Genomic DNA, 23,313 nt, shown 5'->3' on the forward strand with positions numbered 1-23,313 from the left:
ACAATACGAAAACAATTTTATTAGATAGTGCACTTGACACGGGGACGCTCTCAAGAAGATATAAAGATAAGCATCGCATAACTATTATGGATTTCTTAACTTTCGAGTTCCATCCGCGTCTATGTGGTGCACAATTACATCGGTATAATATATTGAAATGAAAGCGCGTGCGCGCCCATTCGCAGTGAGAGACCGGCCGTACCCAGAAGTAGTATCACGCAACGCCGTTTATAATTCAACAACAATAAACAGATAGTTAATTGCGATGCTGTCACGGGCGCAGTATATGGTAATGAGGCGTAGGGATCGCGGCTGCATGGACAATATCTCTCGACGGTGAAAGGTAAGCTGGCGACGGCGCAAATGTGAACAGTAGGCGACGATCGAAACGGATTGTGTATCATCATCATACTTTTGATCCAAGGGATTGTTCGCCAATTGGAGTATTTGTTTTTGTGGCTTCGCATATGAACCGTGATATTGTAAGTCTATAAAAACTTATCTATAACTTCTTCCACGATACCAAGTCAATTATAGAATTTGAAGTGCCATTTTTCGCAACACAAATTTCGTCAAATAAATTCTCAATATTCGTCACACATTTGAGTAAATAATCTAGTCGATACATAACAAACAAGTTCATTTATTCTTACACCTAAAGGGTGGAGACTTCATAAATTGGCAAGGTAAAACCTTCGCGTGTATTTCTCAACTTGCACCACACGAGCATAGTGTTTGCTTAGCCCATGGCCCGTGTCGGTGAGATAGGTGGTGTACATGCGCTTTCAGGTACGCCCGCCACAATCTGAGTAGCTGACACCAATAGGTTTTTATCAGCACCCATCGGGGTTATGAGAAAGTTATCGAGCGAAGCTGCAGCGAGGTTTTACGGCTAGAGGATCCACCCGGCACGCTTGGACTCGACCATGTTGCGTACGCGCATAAAACGAACATAGAACTATTCTCAACATTTTAAGACTAAGAGCCAATTCAGCTTAGAACTTACTGACACAATAACAAATGCATTGCATGCATTTCGAAAACATACCCTGAAAATTCTGAAAGCGAAAAGCCATAAATTCAAAGTTAGACGTCAGTATAATGTTAAGTTGAGAAATAATTAATGAGCACATAAATCACCTATAATAGCTAAAGACAATAAATATATAGACAACAATAAATTTAAACGATGTATTAAAACTGATATATTGGATAAAACCATCAGGAAGAAGTAAATCTAACTTAAGTACACCATAAAATCACTAATAACGCTATATCTAGCCATCTCGGTAAGTGGGTTCAATGCAGACAATTACTAGTTGCATGATTAATTATTTCCTTATTTACTTTGATAACAAAAACACGTTCAAACGCGAATTAGATGAGTTTACCCGACCTTGGACGACTAATAACTGGTTGAAGACAAATTAAATGTCAACATAATTGACGCTCGCAAAGTTTATCAGGCGCTTGTCTAACGAAATGGTAAATGTGAGCTGATTTACAAAAGGTCACGTGTTATTATTTGTAGACTCCACTTATATTACTGCCTAGGATTGGGAAATTGGAGATGTATTCAAATTCGCTGATAAAGATAGAGCGCACACAAGTGGTTTAGTATCTCTACATAAACATGAGAAAATATTTTATTTTGTTGGTATAATTTTGCTATTTTATTTCTATCATATGATCAAAGCTTAATAAATTAATAATTCGATGTTTTCGACGATCACAGAATAGTTAAATTTTCACTATGTATTTTAGCCAAATCAAAGTAGGTTTAATACAGCTGAAAACTTCTTAGTAAAACACAAAATCTAAAGTCGATTTGAACCAGGCGATTTATTGTAATCACACAACAATACGTACGCATTACTCGAAATAAACGTTATTTAGAAACAAATGGTTGTTCCTAAAACAATTACAACAATAAGCTTTTAGAATTCCCTATAATTTCACATCGGTACAAGCATATCTACGCCGAAGACTCGCCCAGTGAAATATAGTAATTGCTACATGTTTTCATTTTCCAGCATTATTTCTGAACAGACGCGTAAACTTAATCAGTCTAGCGAAACGGGGACGCAGCCCTAACGATCGAAAATCAATGTAAAAGCTTCAGTGACATTTACAGAACATTATGTAGGTAACACTAACACATAGTGTTGTGCACGGAATCTAGTAACGAGTTAAGGAATAGAATTACGATCTAATTATACAAATGCCGTTTGAGATCGCGTCGTAAATGTCATTTCACACTGCGGGCTTGGGCGGTTCGGTTCTCACGATATCTTTGGTTTAGTGAGTTTCCGCGATTAGTCGACTTACCATCGTATACGATATAGGGCTAATTTTACGAGTACCGCTTGTGTAAGCCAGCTCTAATGAGCAGACATTGTGGTAAGTGCATCCCGTGTAGAACCGACCACTTGAGTCTTAATGTATTGAATTTAGTTTACATTCGCTTAAGAAGTTTTCTTCGAGCGTTTAATTTTATTTAAACAAGTCTGGCAAACATGCTAAGTACCTATATCAAGACTTTATAATGTGAACCAATAAATTTTCATTTCATTTACTTGCAGATCTAATTTACAAAATGAATGCTTAGTTTACGTGACTTTTAATTTAATATATTATAAGAAGAGACACCTGAAACGATAAACAGCGCAATGAGCTCCAAAAATAAATTTAAACACTCTCTAAAATATTTTTTTTCCTCAACCTTGAATACAAACAACATTTCCCACGGCATAATAGAAATATTAAATGTAGTTACACAGTTTAATTTGCGATACTTTGTTGTGTTCGCAGAAACAGTACAAACGTTCTTAGCAAACCTTATTGCTACCATTTACGAGTTCTACTAACACCCTTGGGCATAGACCGCTAGTTATAAACTCGCACGCAACAAATAGTAACATATCAACAGATACAATTTAGTTGGGATCGATAACAAAAGTCTCAGTTACAGGGAGTCGTGTAAAGGTCAACGCATACACGAGGGCCGTGTGTAAAATAATTCGCACTCGAAATCGGAGTGCGGTGTAAGCGGTGTAACGAGAATCGCGGGACCGCGGACAACTGGATCTCGGTGCTTGTGATAACTGCGATTTATGTTAGAATGCATTGTATTTGGTATTTGGTTTTGTAAATAACAAAGGATTTTCAGTAATTTAACTCTTCTTGCAATCTCGCGCCCTGTTTGTAGACTGCCTTATGATTGAAAGGCGAATTTTTTTAATGTATAATATTTTAAATGCTTTAAGTCAAACCAGAATATATGCTTTATTTTCTACCGAAACTTTCATTTCCATTTTCGTCTTGCATCTTGCAAATAATTTTGAATTTTAATTATCCAACAATTTTGTAGAGCTACATAACTCCGTGTTCTTCCTATGCAATACTAAATTCCTTTCCATTTATTTTTTAGACACAAGCGTAAGAATCTGAAGTAACAACTGCAGAGCAAAAAGAGTTTTCCCACTGCAAATTTTATTGTGAATCGCAAACGGCACCCGCGCAGACATTCACACATATTTACCAGTTACAAGCGTTTATCTGACGATGTCGCAAGCGAAAGTCGCTGGCATGCCCTTAAACGTTTTGTTAAGAGTTATTAATATAGTCGCCTAGGTGTGGCGTTTGGCACTGAATGTGAAACTTGAAAGATTTAACGCCGAGTATAACTTCTGTAAACTTGATTGGTTTTGCATATGCTGGGTTAGTACGGATCATTTACATATTAAGAAATTATGATAAATGTAAGAAATATAATCAGGGCTTCCAGATAACAGCGTTATCTAACAGAAATCAGTATGGCACGCCCGCAAATGTATAGTTAATTTCAATATATTCGTATACTGAAAACTAAGATAAGGATAAAAGCAAAACGTCGTTACAGGACTGAATAGACTCTTCTACCATTTTATTGCATCGATACTCCAATGATGACTATTTGCGTATATCGTGGAGGCAAGCGATAATAGATACACGCCTCAAAACTAATGTTATTATGCATTGAACATTTCAATACAAATTATGATTGAAAACGCAGCGAACAAAAAGCGTGAGCCAACCAATTTCACGGGCACTAAATAAAATTAGCATCAACTTGACAGAATAACAAAGCGGTCTCAATAATTCGCGCAGAACGAGCAAAGCGAACGAACAGACACACCCCATTAATCACTACACACCCAATATACTTACGCTCAATAATTTAATGAAAGTATAAATTACAAAAGCACAGAATTCCATACGGCTAATATGCAATAATTGCCATAACCATCGGCGTTAGACAGTGTCCGCGGGCGCTACGTGCAATCAAGAAAGAATGGCGCCGTTAACATTTCTCTTAGAACGCAATTACAATTCAATTTTCTGTGAAGTACTAAACTGGGTAATAGGAAGGCTATCGCTGTAGTTAAGAAGAATAATGGTTAACCCAGAATGGTCCGCGATTAAATCGGATGATTGTCGTCGCATCGTCAGCCAGCAGTGTTAACATCAATTATGCATGTCATTGTGGTCTCCTAGTTTACGAGGTGCTTTCAACTAAGCTTAATCAAATTCGTCCATCGGCGCTGCAAAGTAAACAAGCTTGAAAATTGCAAGATGAAGGTAACGGGACGTGGTCGTTCTGTTTGCGTCGCGTTCGCTTGCGTCTCAGATAAGATTCGCGGAGTCGGACTCGCGCCTATTGAGGGTCGTTACGAGACGCTGGCGCGAGATGATCGATAATAATGGTAATTTTGCCTAGAACACGTGTAGCATCGCTCGTTCGTCGGCGCGATCGCGATCGCTGCATACCAACCCTATTAGGACGTGCTAAAGGCAACCTAGATGACAGAATTGGCTTGCAAGCTTCTATCGCTGGCTATTTCTAACTTAATATTTACAAAAGTCTCAAAGATCTTTACGCAAAGTGCAACGCATAAAATGTTTCACCAATGGAAACAAAAACGTATGTAGATTATGTCTATTATTTTGCATTCCCATATTTCTTATAAAAGTAACTCGTATTTCAATTACAATAAACAAGAAGAGAATTAAACTAACAGAGACGCAAGCCACCCGGCGTCTCGTGTTAGGCATTGAGATATGGAAAGGGCTCGCGTCACAGATACCCATTGAGAAGACGACACAAGAGGCTTTGCCGAGCAAACTGTGTGTATTTATGGGACGTCCAGCCTTCCCGGAGACCCATAATGGCAACACAATATCACAATACGGGCATAGATTTATGCTCGGGCGCATCGCGTTCTCGCACGCGGAAATCCCATAGTTATTTACCGGTTGCGAGTTAAGTGCGGCAGATTTATCGGTGGTGCGCCCGCGCCGCGCCGGCCGACGATCTCGTTTCCGTGCGTCCCGTCCGCGTCCGCGCAAGTGCACTATGATAAATACCGCCCTGCTCTATGATACCACTATATCACGGCTTAAGGGAAATTTAAGCGCACTCAGCATAATTGCAGCTCAGGAATTGAGTGTAATTGTGGTGCACCAAGGTTAGTGTGCCTGTGCCTTTGTTGTGCATCTGCGTAGCGTCCTTGATGAGAGATCGTGACCGTCTTGTTATAATATCATGTTGTTACCATTCATGAACTTTTACTGGGTAACTGTATCCTGTATATAATTTGCAACATGAAGATATTTATAGGTTAACGATCCATTACAATTGATTAGTACCTAACAGCAAATCTGGTGCCGAGAGCGTTTTGATTACTACATTTTCCAAGAAGTTTACTACGTGCTGTTGCAAGAAAACATGTAATTTAATTCGAAAGGTTAAACCAACTTCGAAGTAAAAAGTGAGTGAATTAGATTGATGTAACTACTAGTAATTTTAATGATATTACGGTGCCCGGAAACAAAAGAGTTAAAATTTCAATTAAGTACATTGATGTCAGCCCACAGAGGGTACACGTAGAGCCAGCTTCGACGTTGTATTATTACGGACCCGTGTGAAATTACACTCGGTCATTTGTCAAGAGCGAAGGAGGCGCTAGCTAGACTTGGTGTTCCACGGTTATTAATTTCATTAGCCCGCTCTTAATCAAACGCAGACGCGGCGGTGGGTGTGAACGGCACGACGCCTGTCCACTATTACTAATAATATTTACAAGTATCAATGAACACGATGATTTGTTCATGTGATAGCTCATTTGTTAAGTGTCAATGCTCTGACTTTTAGTATATTTATAGCACTAATTTTGGTGTTTTCCAAAAACACTGTAGGTACGATGTGAACACGCAATGCGGAAGATTAATTCCTAGAAAAAGTGTTCAGTTAATTTCATAATTGCGGCGTGTATTGTAAGACAGCCGGAAAGTTAATTCGAGTAGGAGCCCAATCCAGCAGGTTCTAATATCAGCTCATAGATCATCTCGCCGCTGTGCCGGGACAAGCGGTGAGGCTCAATTGTCGAGATTGGCATAATGACACGCGCCCGGGGCCACCGGCTAACTTATGACCACATTACCGTGACACGCTTGACGCATGTCCAATTATTACACACAATCTGTTTGCTCGTGTAAAATATGAATAAGGCGCCAAGCGACCATTAATAAGAACATATCGTGTGTAGGATGTTAGTCACTTTGAAGGGACGAGATAATGTTGCTTGTAAAATAAATCCTAGACGCGCCACTCAGGGAAACAAATGAACCGACTCAGGGAAAAATATTGCAAAAACTGTTTAAAATATTACCCACATTGTTAGTCGTAATATGAGATATAAACCGTTGCTGGTAAGGCACCAAATATTTTATAATTAGCCATTTGACATTGACTGGTTGAGTTTTCTCGATTTTTTAAATATAAGAGTTTACTCGTAGCTGATATATTGGACACATTTATCAGATGTTTGATTGGCTATCTCTAGAAATGTTCGATAGTTTTCATTTATTCTTGGAAGGGTTCGCGGAAAACAATCATGGAAGATACATCCCTTGAGCGGCCCAATCAGCTGAAACAAATAGGGGCCATCTATCTACACGTACCGACGGAGGCTTCTGTGATGGAAAAACGTAAGACTTCATTTGTATATCCATAATTTTAAAGTAGAAAATGCTTCTGTTAATCATAATAAAGAACGGTAAAATAATCCGTTTTACAATAATTACGATTAATATCCTAGTTTTGTTCAATAACGAGACAAGACAGTCAGATAACTGATGCGGGCGGTTGACAAAATATTGTTGTTCGCAAGTGGACAGTGCCGGGTCGGTAATCCGACGGGCGGGGACCTTAATTAATGAACATTACTTAAACCGATTAGCCGTTGTGGACCGCCCGGACACTGGTCACGGTCTAAGTTTTAGGAGAAACACGGTAGATTAGTGTGGAGGACACGGTTACACTGAATAAAGTAAACAGAACGCAGAAGCCAAACGAGTCTTTATTTGACGAACTGATGGGCATGTCAAAATTATTTATTTAATTATGAGTAGAGTATCTTGACTAGATGAAAAAGGAGTGTTTAATGTAGGTCTGTACAATACTGGTCGCCATCTCTTACAGTTTGCGCAGACACCTTTTTATCTAATAATACGAAGCACTAAACGCCGCAATATATGGGTATGTCACGATTTATCTATTCACCTATTGAGAATTTATACTTTAGGGCTCCAATTAAGTAGAAGAGAAAATATATTACCCGTGTATTATGGTATTATTTTATTAAAACAGTAATGGTGTGTCGAGTTTTACTTTAATGTCGCTGATCAGGGAGAGATAGCATCGGTCGGGAGATACGATATAACATATTAAATTACATGACAATATTTACAAGTGTTTCGAGCAAAAATGTTTTTATTTGTACATTTAATTGTTTAACTTCTGTTCTATTGATATGCGGTTGTACTTGTCCAAGTTTATTTAGAGCGTCTTAGTGGTTCCCGAAGATTTGAAGGGTCACGTCTCTCCAAGCAGATTAACTAGAGCAATCGGTAAACTCATTAATAACTATTACAACTCCACAAACCAAAGTCGAGCCTCATAATTATTTATAAGGTGTTAACAGTTAATTCTTTAAGTCCATCCATTAAGAATTCATAATGAGTTGATTACGTTTCCTATGAACAAACTTAGTTATTAATCGGCTTTCAAATCTCGTTACATTTTCGTGTTTGTTGTAATCTTTGATTAGCTAACGAGCTTTTGAGAAATTTTCTTATTTAAATCTTGATGGAGGAGTTATGTTAATTATTACTAACTTATACTTGTTATGTGGTTAGTAGCAGAGTTCGTGTTTGTATATGAGATATTAATAATGCACCAAATGCAAAGGAACATTATATGAAGTTTAAGAATTGGGTCTTGCTTAATAATCATTTTCCTACTAATATTATAAATGCGAAAGTAACTCTGTCTGTTACGCTTTCACGTCTAAACCACTGAACGGATTTTAATGAAATTTGGTACCTCTGTACCAAATTTCATTAAAATCCGTTCATTAAAATAAGAGTTGACCTTGAGAAAGCACATAGGATAGTTTTTATCCCGGACTTTTAAAGAGTTCTCTTGGAAACGCGATATAACCGACCTCGACGACGGCCAAGCCGCGGGCGAAAAGCTAGTAAAAAATAAAAATTACTGGATTTAAAATGAGTAGTAAGTTAGGAATGTACATTTTTACTAGTTGTATTAACAATATAATTAGCAATTTTTTCCATAAACTTGGTTGACAAGACGTGCCTTGTGTGTTTCGTAAGCGATGCCTCATTTAATCGCATATAATTACTGCCCACTCTCAATTTGAATTCGTCTAGAGATCACTTCATAAATGGCTTAATTCGGTTAGAGATAAGGCAATCGAATTTTATTGAAATAAGCTTTTATTTAAAGTATCTTAGCTATCAACGAGAGTACTGTTTAGATTATTAATCCAATAAGCATGGTTTTTGATACAGTGACTGGTTTTTGTGCATTCAGTAGGTTCCACAACAACTTGTATTTATGAGTTCACCACTTTATTTAACGTAGTCTAACCTATCCAGCATATCAAGCAATATATTGTAATAAAATAAAATTACTGTTTTCCTTAAAAAACAATTCATCAATAAGCTAAGACAAATTTAATTCAATAATTTACTATTATAAATCAAAATAAGTATTTATTACATCACTAGACTACACGCTGCAACTTTAAGCGACAATTGAAACATAAAACATTTTTAAAGTCATATTGTACTGGCACTATACATATAACTGGAACGCCGGTAAATAAGGCGATATCAAACGGAGCATAGTACAGCGTCTGCGAGGGTCCGACTGACCGGTACAAATGGCCGACATTCGTCTTTGAATCCTCTCCTATTTCAATATGGCGACAAACTTGTATACTATAATAACGTGTGCTTGTAATTTATATTTATTTTATGCAATTAGCTGGAAATTTAATACTAACTAGTGTCTTGATAACTTAGTATACTGTGGGTGCTCTTTGGGAACTAAAGAAAGAATATTGGGTAAATAAAGTCAATTGAACATCAAATTTCTAATTGAGTAAAAACCCACTTTTTCATCACAACCAATTTTTTTGTCAAATAAGCAGAGCTTGTGTTATATGTACAAGACAACTGATAAACATACTTGTATATTATACATACATAATATAAATAATTTACACCCAGACACAGAACAAATGATCGTGGTCATTACACAAACATTTGCCCTGGGTGGGAATCGAACCCACGACCTCCGGTATAGCTGTCAGGGCCGCTAACCACTAGACCAACAGGCCAGTCGAAACCTATATCAATCATTTTTCAATTCACAAATGAGGTTGCAAGTCCCTTCTACAATTTCTTCACAAAATGAATTACATCCAAATCCAAGAGTGAAACACAAGTAAACCACGCGGCCACGCGGACACGAGACTTATACGCAAACCACTTAAATGAACAGCATCTAAGCAATAAATACAGTCGTATCTCAAAAATAATACCTCATTCCTAATCTTAATAACAAATCTACAGTACAAATTTTCCCACTGGCCCATTACAAATAATATTGAGATTCAATTAGAACCTATTCCTCTAGTATTAATTGGAGTCGTCTGGTTACGAAGAGTTGAAATATTTGTATTATTTTTTCTACTAGATATGCTAAAATTTATAGAAAACAAAAATATACAAACCTGCTACGTTGATTGTAACAATGTTTGAAAGTCTATCAAAAATTGCTGGGTATTTCCAGTATTTATTTAGTGTCCCTTCCAGTTCGTAAGATTCTTTGTAAAAAGATTAATTCTGTTCATAATATCGCACTGGTAGATAACCGACTAGATACCTCAGGGGTGTGTCCGGCGGGCGGAGCCGGGGCTAACGTAGAACCAAAGACAAGAAATAAACAATATCCATTTGTGTTTGTGATATTGAAAACGGGAATAAATCTCACGTTTAAACACCAGTTTTGAGAGAATTATACAATTATCTTTATTGTTTTAAATGCATCTCATTAATAAAGGTTAGGAAAACGGGACAATAAACTGACATACACCGTATTTTATTAAAGGGTTTCGTACAATTTACTACTTCGTGACTTATACAAAAGTGTTAATCGCGGCAATTCATCTAAGTCGTCAAATATAATATTTATTGAGTTAAAACTTATTCGTTGAATTTAACTAGACATTTTTAGGTACGTACTTGGTATATTGCTCAACGTCGGAAATCCATCGTACGTGAAACCGCAAGACCAAACACAATTCACCTCTGCAATACGCAAAGGTCTCGTAAGGCATAAGCAGATGGAAAGAAGCGCATCGTCGTCACGACCCCACAACCACTCAATTTCTAAAACAAAGCCGCGTCTATACATTATTGTATTAGCCGCTACCGTTACATACACCGAGAGCCTGCCCTTACTATCGTTCGACGTTGTTTGTTGTGCGAAACATTAGTAACGACATAGTAACCGCAGTAATTAGTGTACAACTACTAGAGCCTTATGTAGAAACCAATGCTCTAGTTTTATACACTAAAACGTGTGTAGAGTTAAGAACGACGAGACCTGTCGTTCAATCTAATTAAGTACAACACGAAATATATTTTAAGTGACATAAACACCAATATGACAGTATAATTATTTTCGAAAGAATACTTATCTAATTGAACTTGACCTTAGTATTTGTCTAATACATCAACTGCAAAATAAACCGTCCAAAGATATGATTGATGATCCCGTACTGTCAAAAGTCGACTCAAAATTTCACGTACAACATGACAAGCGTTAAATCGCACCCTACTTCCAATCAAAGAAAAACAACTTGAATTATGAGATCATGACGTCGTAATCACTCATAGATTCATAGACCTTATAGTAGGGCTTCAGACACAAGAAATGGAAACTCGGCTCTTATAAAGACATGTTCGATTTAAAATTCACTCCTGGTACAGCAAAAAATAGGTCTTGGATGCGCGAGAGCACATTATGCAGGCGTGCCGCACGATCCGTGCAACTGAATGTTGCACGGGAATGTAAGCCGGAGACAACGATGCTACATGGTTCCGATATACCACGTAGGATCAAGTGCTTGAAGAATTGAATCAGATGTTGCCTTACTATGTTTTTAAAACTTGTAGGTACTATTTTGTTTCATTGACCTAGGCCTCAATTCAGCAAGACCACAGTTTTTCTACTTTATGTCATTAGGCAATATAGTTCCGGTGTCAAGTTCTACAGGATGAAAAGTCAATTAAGAATCTTAATCATTTGAAAACGGTTTTCCCTTTTTTTTTCTTCACACAATTTTTAATATAATAGAACGACTTCCAGCTAGAATCTGCTGACAAGTGCAAGCATTGTTTAATTTCGCACCCTTTTGTAAAAAAAAGTTTCTTAGAAAAAAACAAAACATTTAATAACATTTAACTTTAAATGTTAGTAATATCGGTATCAATATGACTGGAAGGAATGGCTTAGATCGTGACGAAGAAATGGGACAGCTGTGTGTGACTCATACAGTACAAGCTAAAGTAAAACAGAATTATATTTATCTTGAACAAGAACAATTAGAACCGAAGAACGAGTAATTCGTTTTTAAGTATCACAATCAGTATACATTTTATAGCCTACATATAAATTATGCATATCGTTTATAGTACTACAGTAAATACAGATCAATAAAAGTAATAAAACACACCATCAGTTTGATGGAAATTAATATTCATTAATGACAACAATAAAATAATCCACAAAATAAACAACACCGCTTTTAATAAGCAAGTAAGGCCACACTCTGGTAAATAAAAAGAAAATTAAAACGTACATACCGGTAAAACATTACGTAGCAATTTCAATCAGTCTGAAACAAAACAATAACGATGTTTTTAATCAATTCAGTCCACCTCATAACACTATCGATCACGACGTACCTGTATGAAAGTAACGATATAAAATTCCAATAGAGGCACACGCTAACATATTACAGGAAGCAATCTCCAAACTAATCTCTATGCAAATACCTTACAACAATAACGAGACTACATTAAAACGTGATCGGCGAACACTAATTTCTACACGAGATTGGAAACGCATCCCAGGTATTTCGATCCATAAACTCACAAGGGCTCTAATAAATTGTGATGACAAATTATAAAGGCAATTTACATGGATTTTAGATTAAACAGCCCTAAATTACCATCGTAAACTTGGCTGAGACTAAAGAAACAGAGAGGCAACACGGCACATCCCTGACATAAAACTGGCGATATTTGTTACCATCATAAAGTATTTTATAAGTCAACAGCGTTCAAGAAACTAGGCAACACTTAAGAGGAAGCATTTCATGAGATCATCTTCTTATTTACGTGTTTGTTGAGACTTCAATTTATAGCCGGCATAAAAAAGTTAATGTTATAAGACGGTATATTATATTCGAGTAAGGCAAATCGAAAATCAATTTGACTAAAGACGAGCATTTATTTAAATTTTACCTTATAACGTAATCCGCCTTAAAGCAAATTAGATAACAATATTTTACTTGTCACGTAACGAACACCAACAACTTGAATAGAGGCATGTCATTTTAGCAGTTTAATTGCATGGAAAAAACGACATTCCAATAGCTTATAGCAAAGCAATCGAGCCATAAATAATGGTTGTGTAATAGAGCAATAAACAAGGTAAGTATATGCGCGCGCGCAGGTTGCGGATGCAATTTAATCAATCGTTAGCAATGCCCTGCAAATAAACAAGAATAATATTGATGATGGATATAAATATGTATGTCAGGCTTATTGATATCTTTAGACCTAATTTGTCCAAGAATGGATGGAGATAACTGACTTACCTGACGTGATATCATAAATCCCTAGTCCACGAACATAATGAACAGTATGAACACACTCGGTGTTATTGTGAAATTCGATGCATATGAACATAAACGCATGGATGCATAAATCATACTCTGGCGTAATATAAGACGAAATTGAAGCCGGTAGCGAACCAAATACACCGTTGCTTTACTGAAGTGCCTGAGGGCTGGGATAATATTCATTTTCTATTTATTTATTTTATTCAACCGCTTTGCTACCGCGCTCCTCGGTCTCACGACTCAATCTAATAAATAGTACTGGTATTACTGGAAAAGATATTCAGTAATAAGATATCCAGTAGCGCAATATACGCCTATGGTGCTGTTGAACGATAATAGGAAATTATTGATCTTGCAACGCGTATAGAGATGGTAACATGCGAACATCAGCGGAATGTGGCCGAGCAAAAAACCCGCGGACACAATAAAGAAGAATCACAGTTTGCTGAAGACTTAATTTAAAAGCTTGAGACTGACTTAGTGGGGGAGTCAACGCGGAGGATCTATTTGTGTAACAAATTCCACTTAAATCAGTGTACAACACGACTAGAAAGTGTTCCAATGTAACGACAGGCTGTCACGCCACCTCACCGAGACAATGTGGCCAGTGCAACACAATCGAGTATTAATTTAGGAGAAGCCAGCGGCACGGTCACGCAGCAGAGTACCGTTCCTACCCGAGGCTATACTACGAACAATTTCAGAAACGACTGAATTATTCCTCCTATTTGGAACAGTAGTTTGTCAGTAGGACTGATTCAAAAGTGTATGTATGCCTCCATTTAAACGAATAACACTCAAGTAACATTAAATCAAATAGCCCCAACAACCGTAAGTCTTCCATAACTTGTTTGTGGTTTGAAATATTTACAGTTGATCCGGTATGCATCTTCTTACGATGTTAATCTACCTTGTAAAATTCTCTTACGAGTACGGAAAGCTCAGCTCACGAACTCGAGGTATCACTTTTGCGCAAAATTTAAATTGCAACCTCTACAAATTTGCATCTGCTTCTAACGACATACATCGACGCCTCTCACGTAGCCTCAGGCTTATAAACCAAATTAACGTCTACCTTGAGTACCTTTCGAAATAGTCGACTGACAGTGGTTTGCAGAAAATTTTATTTAATAAATGTGTCGAGACGAATCGCGTTATGTGAACATACGAAGCATTGTCTTAGCACATTATTACTGGATCATAAACGCGTCGCGTTCCCGCCTGCTTTATGGTCAGAGCGGGACTCACGATGGCAATTTCATAGGACATTTACCGGTGAAAGCCCGGTACGATTTGTAGAGCTCATGGCGATAACTAAGTGCCCTGCCGCCAGTAAAAACCTTGATGTGTCGCTAAAACAATTTGCTGCAACGCGACGTTTGATCCTTCACTAGAACATCCAGCTAAGCGATGAGAAAAATGCCTACGACCAATAAACATTGCTTTGTTCTTCTTTAAGAACACAGTGTAAATAATATTAATGATAATTCCTAAGCACACAATCATTTATCTTAACCCAATTAGAGATACAACATTTATCAAACGGGCATCCATGTTTTAATAATCAGATGAAGCTCGCCGCATTTCGAGTGTATTATTTGTAATACCTACAATTATTTTGTGCTTAGCGCCGACTGTAATCAATCAAGTTTGAACATTAATATACTCATTGGTTTATGATTAGAAATCAAAATTGCTTCGGCTACCATTTTCGGAGGTCGATTTAATGACAAATTTACGGTATATTTCCTTTCTAGGCAACATTATTTTAAATTTAAAAGGAAGGATATCGAATCCATTTACATAATTAACATTTACATTTGAATTCTTAAAAACAAACTTTGTATGCAAATGAGTATGTCATTGAAATGCAGCTGCGTTCGTGTTTTTGTTGATTTCTGTCACAATACCTCTGTTTAGTTGTTTTTAAAGTAATCGTTAATGTTAAACGCTAGAATAAATACGCATATAAAATAGCCTCGGGTCTGTAAGGAACACCGAGCATTAATAAAAACAAACATGCATTGTATCGGGTGGATCTAAGCAATCGCACAATACAAACTGAGGAGGCCGAATTACAGCACAAATTCGCTGCAAGCAAGTTTATGTGAGCGCATCGAGCGTACTATAATTACGGCCTATCAATGCGGTACTGGTTTATTGAAAGCCTGGTTGAGGGGCGGGGGATATTAAGATGATGGCCGGCTTGTAATTTGATGGATTAAGGAACACACCCGCGGGCCTAACAACGTGTAATGACGGTCGCCTAAAAACGTCTTGATCGTACGTGAAGCTGTACAGTATCGGAACGGAATGCGGAATGCTAGAATTTATGTGCATGCTTCATGTACCGCGGACAGGAATGTACTTCAACCTAATGAATGAAATATTAGATTGTAAATAATTTTAGTGTTGCCCACATCTATGAAAAACATTCTTGTAGCAATTTTGAGAACATTTATACCTTATCTTGGAATAACTTAAGGTAAAAATTAAGGTCTTAAAAAAATGTCACATATCAAATTTTTGTCATAGATTTAGGAACACCAAGAAAACCATATTCCTAAACATTATGAAGTAAAGAAAACAGTTACCTTTCTAGTTCTTAATAAAACTGATATAAAAGATAATCTGGATCTAGACTTGAAATCGACCTGGAAAACATTTAATACAGATCCAGGCATAAATTCTACAATAACAGTAAAACTAAGGGTGTGCATATAAATGTTCAAGTTTTATTATTATTCAAATGCGAACGCGTTGGCAATGTTAATTAAATGTAGCAGTAAACATTTTAGTGCCACAATATGTGACGTTTGCGAGCTATAATCTATAATATTTATGTTATAGTACCATAAATTCAACTAAAAGCGCTACAATTAAGTTGGTATCGTAACCCTTATAATGCTACCAGACAGTACCAGCCTATATACGTCCCACTGCTGAGCATAGGATTCTTCCTGTATAGGGAAGGTTTGAGCATTGATCACTACGTTAGCTCACTGCGGGTTGGCAATTTCAGTTTTCAATATTTGGAATCCAGGTTTCCTCACGATGATTTCCTACACATTTAGTCAGTCAGCGTCTTAGAATATTTAAGAAAAGACACGTATAAATTTTGAAAATCACATTGGTACTTGGGTATTGGGATCGATGGCGCAGAGCCGCAAAGCCACCACGGTATAATAGATACGAAATCAATGCATTTTCATTTTGTAGCAACTGTACCTTAAAAGGTTTGCTTCGGTATTTGAAAGGCAAGGTGTTAATGAGTTATAATATAATAGTTTGTTAACATATTTAATAATAGCCCTTGAATATCCGGTAATGAACCTGGGCACACAATGAAAGCAAATGACGCATTATATTAGTCACACTTTTTATTTTTGGTGATCAACTAAACCGAAGTACTTATTCCAGTCATTTAAGATTTCGTTTGCCTTTTAAGGCTTAACTGTACTTACGACTAAAGTATACATAATTTTTGTTTGTCTTAGATGCAATAAATTTGATAATTTGTTGGCAATATTTGGTTATTAGTTTTCATGAAAATGATGTAAAAGCAACATGTAACCAATATGCTCTCATGTTTGGATGGAACGAATTTTCTTTTGTCAGTCAGCCAAATTTTTAGCAACGATTTGTATTTTAAATCTTATACGATATTGGATATCTCCCTCGTCCTTTATTAAAACCTCTTTCATCTCCTCTACTCACCCGTAATCTTTGTTTGTTTTAAGAAAATTCTCGTTTTCAATCCTTGCAAAACACTCACAAGAGCCCATAACAATGTTCTGCAATAGGTCTGTCTGTATGATTCCGAGTTGACAGTCGGACAAGATACGGGTCGTGGAGGCGTGCCGGCACAGCCCACGTCTGTCGCAGACAAGTGCAGCCCGTGAGAAATGTAAGGATAATTGTTTACAATTATATGTACTGTCAAATTGTGTTAGTACTGTACCTATTGTTGTGGACGTTGAGAATATTCAGATTGACATCTTCTCAGCCGGAAACAAATGAAATGTGACCATCGTTGTAAGCTAGCTATATATTTAAACATAGACTATTAATTTATTTAAAAAGAGTTTTAGAGAATTTTTTACTGGTTTTTTTTCCGTAGAAATGACATTTTGGAAACCCACACCTAGAACCATTAGATCTGTAATAGCTAAGGTAACTAAAGTGCCATTTACCTAAACCACAAGAAAATGTCTTATTTTTTATTTGTTTTCGGTGATTGCACTAGATACTTAAAATTTTCATAATAGATGTGTATCTCGATATTGAGAATAAGAAAACAGTAAGGCCTGTTTGAATCACAAACCGAGTTGCATAGAAGCTCAAGCAACCGGTTGCAAATAAACCCGTCGAGAAAGTAACAATCTAATCCTTATCCGTGCAAAAATACATTTGTAAATCTAAAATTCTCAAAGCAAGTCCGATAGTCACAAGTATCCGGCGTGTCCTCGCCGCACAGCATTAAAATCCAAGCCTCTAGCCAACATCGCTCGATAAATCACCAATGACGTTGTGTAGCGATTAAAATCCGTGTCGTCTGCGCAGAACGTTTAAACAGGCGCGCCACTCGTGAGAACACGCCGTATAAAACGGTAAGCAAACATTCCTCGGACACTATGAAAATTTCAATGGTTTTAATCGCTGGCGAAATTGAAATGGCTTACGTTTGAAATTTATGCGCCGTCATTTATAGACGTAATGCCATACGAAATTTATGTCGTCGCCGTCCGTTGTTGCTGCCTAACCGCAATTCACAAATAGTCTTTTAAACACTTAATAAAGCTCTTCTCTCTCGTTAATTACTTCTGCTATTTCAGTATATTTTATGAATATTTAATGCCCTTTTCGCGCACGTTCGTGAGTATCGGTAATAGAATCTAATCTCGGTTTAGAATCATCTCAGCCCAGTTCACTTTCCCTGTGCATACCGACGCGAGGCTCAATTGATTTTCCACCGGTAATGCTTTGCTTATAAACCGCGCCTCAGACGTTGGGACATGGCTTGTCGACATCCGTTTGAGATCTTAATGGAGAGAGCCCCGTGGAGCTACTGCTCACGACTATCTTAGAATTCGATTCTAATGTCAACACACTCTCTACGTTTGTAAGAAGAGTTAAAAGTTCAACAACTTTCAATTACTAAATGAATTTTGAATTGTGGCCTCTACCCATATCATTTCTTTTCCTAAATCAATTAAAGTAACTGAAGAAAGTTTTGATATATTGTATCCGTATATTCCGTATACATATTCCACAGTTGAAAACTGAAACCAACCGTATATCAATAACGCTGCCAATCACATAAATACTGAAGCTAAGAAAATTAGTTATACGGAGCCTACTTTAAGAATACACTAAGGTTTCTCCCGTTATTAAGCATATATCAATAGAGTACCAATGGGCCTGGACATAAATGTCAACCGAGAGAAAACGGCCGGCGATAAACTAATTGTAAGTATCTGATGGCACGGTAACCTATCATTGAAGCAGGAGCCTTTAACTATTGAGATCGGTTTATCTATTATAGATTTCCCAGTCTTTGCACAGCTAGATAAAATAATAACGATCAAACAAGAACAGCTTTCCTTACTGGTGGATACTACGGAAATGAGCGCAAATTGAACTAATTGCTTTCGAATTTTTTTTTAACATTTTGATTATTTGCTCCTTTTCAGTTAAAAAATAAAAAATATATTTTTTGGAATCTCTTATTTCTAAATTTCGATTGTAGGCATCTGGCATTACCGAAGACGCATTCCTGCATCACATTTCCCTGTATTGTTCACTTATTTACGTACAAAGCCCATAAAAGAAAGGTTAACCATGGCAACTGTCTCCACCTAACCCAGATCACCCTGTATGGCAACAATTCAACTTATTTAATACCCATTAAGTTATGTTAAGCTTTTCATCTACCGAAAACCATTTAAGTAACGTTTACTGGTTGTCTCATTATTCGTAGCCATTGTGCTAGGTTTAGACCAGGCTCGGCCTCTATGGATGGAAGATGGGCCGTACCGATACCTTAATTGACGAGAACTTGAGTTCCCGAAACCTTAGAGCTCTGCATAATAATGGTGCATAATCCCTTATCGAGGGCCCGCTGTTAAGGGTAAGTTTTTTAAAGTTGTATCAATAAAACTTCATAATGTTCGAGAGGTACTTACGTGGTTTAGTTTAGAGACCAATTTCGAGTACTATACGTGTATTGCTAAGCCCTACTTAAAAATATTTGTTTTAAAGCTTCTGTTGCTGAAATGCTCCAATGAAAGTAATTAGATTATAGTGCATTTTAATAAATGATTTTTGCCAGTTTAAACCTAAAATTCGACGACCATCTCAGTTAGTTCTGAAAATTCATTGTAAAAAAGTCTCTCCTAAATAAATACGAGTACACCAAAGTTTACATTGTAATCTTAAAACAAAGTACCAAAAACAGGCTGCACCTTAACCGTCTAAGAACCGCAGTTAATAGCGGCGGGCACACAATACGTTAATTAAATCGTCGTCTAGTGAAGCAAGTCGCGGGCGTGCATCTATCTAACGGGCACACACGACTGAAGGGTGCACGTACGTTTATAACGTGGACTTTGGCTTTTTGTACTCTACGATTTTCTCACGGACTATTTTTTCGCCAAAACCTGGTGTATCTGTCTGATGGGAGGTACTAGATACTTTAGCAAAACCTAGATAATGCAATAGAGGTTGCATTGGAAGAATGGAATGAATGTCTTTGCCTGTGAGGGCTAGTGGGACATTGATAGATATTTCCGTAAAATTTTAAGACGGAAAGTTTACGCCTTTGAGCTAGAATGGTGGTTGCGCGGGTGCACACTGTGACTGTGAAAAATATAAGGTCATTGGCAACTGTCAAAAAATGTAGGTTATTTTTGCCTGTGATGAACTACCAGAAACAGTAACACTTGTCAAACACGAGAAATAATATTTCTTACTGTTGGTAAAGTTACGAGGAACACCATATAATTCTTAACAGTGAGAAATCAAGCGGAACTGCCCAGTTTTAGATTACAAAAAGTAAATACACAGGCTAATACTGAGAAGTGTCGGATTTGATGCCATCATTCAAGAAAGTGTTTAATGCACTGCGAAAAGCAGCAGCAAATAACATGGCAACAGCGCTTATAATAAAAGCCTATAAATCGAATCCAATTAGCCAAGCAATCCAAAATAGTACAGCATCACACCTAAACGAACTAATCCTTAATTAACATTAGTCTTTCCCCGTTAAGTGCTCACACTAGCTAATTAGCGTTAGTTCGTATTATCTATCAATCAAGTCCAAAGGTAAACAAAGTACTAGCGCCGCATCCCAATAGGGCACGAGAACTGCTACCGGCCCGAGATTACCCGCCTTTATCTACTGCCCCTTAATTGGAAACTTTTAATGTCAAACTGCTGGCTTGTGTACGTATAACGGTGCTTTACAGACAACGTATAAGGAGTCACTTGGAAATTGTACATGAAATCATTACACTCGGCTAGGATGCGTAAATGGAGTTATTTGGTCAAATGTCAGGCGGTGTGCTTGCAAGGCCTTCGTTAGTGCAACGAATACAATTTATTTGCATATGGTTTACGAATATACGTTTATTAATAAAGGTAATATTCAATAATAATGTATGTAGATTAGAATCGTGTTTATTTCTAATGACTACTGGAGACAGTTTTGAAATATGAGAATGATTACGTTGCAGGTAGAGTTTATAAGGCCTAGCGATGTCAATTATGAAATACATCCTGCTTGTTTGTTCATTCACTCAGTTCATCCACTTAGTTCAGTGAGTCCACAATACATTCATGATTATTACCTGTGGAATAGCTCTATATAATGTTATGCACCTTACTGTAATTGCGTCGTGCAGTGGAACAATGAGCGATCTCCATTGCCTTCTAATCTTTGACAGTTCAAGACGATTGTTCTTTATAATTGCACACTTTATTACTCCAAACAGCAATTGCGTCCTAATGTACACTCCAGATCGGCAATAGTTCTCATTGGTTCAATACTATTTTGCCTACAATAACTAAGACACAGATGTAAGTTGTAGGTCTACTTATCCTATGAATAAGTTGGGTAGAAAAAAGTACCTAGCAGCAAATTTTGTAACAAATAGCTTTGGAGCTGCTTGGTAATGTTTCAAGGCTTCACCAACATTTATGTGAAAACCGCTTGTAACCCAAATTTAATATCGATATCGTCGCTTGAACAATATTAAGTTGATTATGACGCTGGTAAAAAAAAATGTTTATTTCTAGCTTATAATCATTTTACCTAAACTTTGGAGCCAATGTTACTGAATATTAAACAAGCTCTAATTTGCAATAATGCGAGGAATCCTAAAGGTGCGTCCATAGTTTGGACTCCTAAACAGCGGGAATGTCACTCGCGAACTCATGGAACTATTGAGTCTATTGCGAACATCTCTCTCTACTTGCGCAGGCAGTAAACCTTCTGTCAGTTTATGTAGATTAGTCGTATTTCTGTATTCAGCTATAGGATGTCAAACTATTGTTGCCAACTGAAACGATCGGTGTGTCTTGGGTTTACAATACTTGGACTCTACAGTCGCGATAATCTTCATGTGTGTCCAAGCGCCATGAGTGCTGCACTTCTGACGCGTCTGTAAGGCTCTCTGCTTCTCCATGTGACCAAACCTTTACCTATGCAAATACAGAGCAAACAATTGAAGTTTGTACCAATCATTACTGACTAGCATTTGAGATAATTCGCAGCTATTAGCTAACTATTAAGTGATTTGTGGTCGCTAAACATTAACACGTAGTACGTGCTGCAATCTATTCGTAGAAATAAGTGATTCAATATTTAAAATAAATGGTTCAAATAGCTGCGGTAGTTTTTTTTTGCCTATAATATTGCGACAGGTGTTTTATATCAATTAATTTTTCCAAGTCAGGGGAAGTACATAATTGAAGCCTCATGCAATTACATGCTTCTGTACTCTATATTTTTATAAAAATTACCTATTACTTGTACAGCACGTAATTTAAAACAAATTAATCACGATCGTGACATATTTATAACTACACTATTTATGGTCTTAATTTTTCTGAAACCGTTGTATGATATGATTGTCCATACTACAGCAATCCAGTCTCTAGCGCAAGCCAATCGTAAAAATGAGATTCTTATCTTCTTTTACCGGGCTTAGAAAAGGAATCAGCTTTTAAATATACGGCTATTTAAGAAAGTACACAGATGTCGTAAGTTACGAAAAACTGGCATTATGAAGACAAGATCACTCGAATATTTGTACTTCCCGCGAACTCTGATAACAACAAGCCTACTCATTGAACATGTATATAGTTACATAATGTAATATAGCAATAAAGAAGTAGCCCGTAGGACATTCACAGATAAATGCAGTCACCATAAAAATGGCAAGCAATTTCAGGTCTCAGACCGCGACACGCATTTTACACCGCATCTAAACACAAGGTCTAAATAGGCGATAAACGCGGAGCAATCGAATCCGTTTTTATAGCCGTTTAAAGTTTAGTTTTTAGTGTTCATAGCAAATTGGTTGCAGTCCGCGACGGTAACGAACTACCGAGGTGGACAGTACTTACGAATCGGCTCACAATCGTTAAGTTGCGACAAGTGCTCAACATTCCTTGAGAGCTTTCGGACAAGTTAATTTTATTCTAGTATAATGTAGCGTCAGGATTAAAAGTAGATAGGCTTGAGATCAAAATAAAGCTTGTTGTAGGTATAGGATAAAAATGTTGTAGGTAATTAAGAAAACAAAGAGTCGAAACAACAATTCTATTTACGTATTCTACACCTTGCTGTAATAATAAACGACTAACCAGTCTTGATTAAAATTTTGGGATACATTATCAATTTTGAGTTAATAATTAATGAGCCCAAAACGCCCATAAACGCAGTTGTTTTGTTGACCAGCCAATACTGCTTGGCATAAGCTTGCAAGAT

At 37.1% G+C, this 23,313-nt stretch overlaps 1 protein-coding gene across 2 annotated transcripts in view; it reads right to left on the bottom strand.

Annotated features, from left to right (window-relative positions):
* LOC113497368 (protein N-terminal asparagine amidohydrolase) overlaps positions 1-23,313 on the bottom strand; it is a 71,353-nt gene that overhangs the window by 43,298 nt on the left and 4,742 nt on the right. Inside the window, exon 2 of one of the 2 annotated variants that reach the window (XM_026876921.1) lies at positions 12,280-12,311. The gene's annotated coding sequence lies outside the window, so the exon portion shown is untranslated. Of the gene's footprint in view, positions 1-12,279; positions 12,312-21,121; positions 22,023-23,313 lie in introns of those variants that run through there. The other variant, XR_003400890.1, reaches the window with a different exon arrangement.

Source organism: Trichoplusia ni, chromosome 1 (genome assembly GCF_003590095.1).
Source record: "Trichoplusia ni isolate ovarian cell line Hi5 chromosome 1, tn1, whole genome shotgun sequence".
Taxonomy (NCBI): domain Eukaryota; kingdom Metazoa; phylum Arthropoda; class Insecta; order Lepidoptera; family Noctuidae; genus Trichoplusia; species Trichoplusia ni.